Source organism: Plectropomus leopardus, unplaced genomic scaffold (assembly GCF_008729295.1).
Source record: "Plectropomus leopardus isolate mb unplaced genomic scaffold, YSFRI_Pleo_2.0 unplaced_scaffold91175, whole genome shotgun sequence".
NCBI lineage: Eukaryota > Metazoa > Chordata > Actinopteri > Perciformes > Serranidae > Plectropomus > Plectropomus leopardus.
Window position 1 is genome coordinate 1 of NW_024700534.1, and position 915 is coordinate 915.

The 915-nt window shown below is 43.9% G+C and overlaps 1 long non-coding RNA gene across 1 annotated transcript; it reads right to left on the reverse strand.

The window, feature by feature from the left end:
• Positions 1 to 83: 83 nt before the first annotated feature.
• Positions 84 to 904, reverse strand: LOC121940624. Its single transcript, XR_006105659.1, has 3 exons — positions 806 to 904; positions 274 to 327; positions 84 to 184 (listed from the first exon to the last, which is right to left on the reverse strand). It is a non-coding gene; the product is annotated as an uncharacterized LOC121940624 (long non-coding RNA).
• Between the last annotated feature and the right edge of the window lie 11 nt (positions 905 to 915).

The following is a 915-nucleotide window of genomic DNA, read 5'->3' on the forward strand; positions in this document are numbered from 1 at the left end:
ACCCTGTGTGTGTGTGTGTGTGTGTGTGTGTGTGTGTGTGTGTGTGTGTGTGTGTGTGTCTGTGTGTGTCCGTCCTACCTTTGACACTGAGCGTGCTCAGCTGGAGGCAGCGGCAGGTGTGTGAGTGTGTGGTGATGAGGAGGAAGTCGTTGCAAACAGCGAAGGAGGAAATATTGGAGGCCAGCTGAGAAAAAAACAGACATAAGTGAACAGATTTCCCAGCAGCCCCGAGTCACAGTGAACATACGAAGAGAGCTGGTTAAAACAGCGTACCTCTGTGTCTGCAGCGTACAGGTGCGACCTGTCCGTCAGACCGAGCACATATTCCTACAGACAAATAAGAGACAAAAAGAGACACATATGGATTTTGGTTCGTTCAAGGGAACCAAAATTATTTATTTTAATATCAATTTTATTTTTATTTTAATATTTTACTAGGGATGCACAATAATTATTGGCCCGATAATGGCACTTATCACATCATACCAATAATTTCGGTAATACAATTTTTGGCCGATAAGTAGAACCGATAATAATAAGCGTAATTTCACCCGTGTTGCCATGGTTTCACCCCTCCAGTACGACACACACTGCACCGTGCTGCGTGTCAAAGTGCTGCTGCTAGATCAGTCCAAACAAACAGAAAGAAGTTATCGGTTATCGGTATCTCATCGGCCTTGAGGAGCTGGAGATAATCCGTTTATCGGTATTTGTTTAAATAATCATCATCGTGCATCCCTGATTATTATTATAATTATTATTATTATTATTAAACCTAAATTACTATGAGTCCATGTGTTTCTACCTCTCCGCTGATGCTGCAGATCGCCGTCTGAACGCAGGGAACGGGGAAGTTGATGCTGCATCCGCTAGCGTCACGCCAATCCTCCACTGACGGCTCAGGACAATCTACAC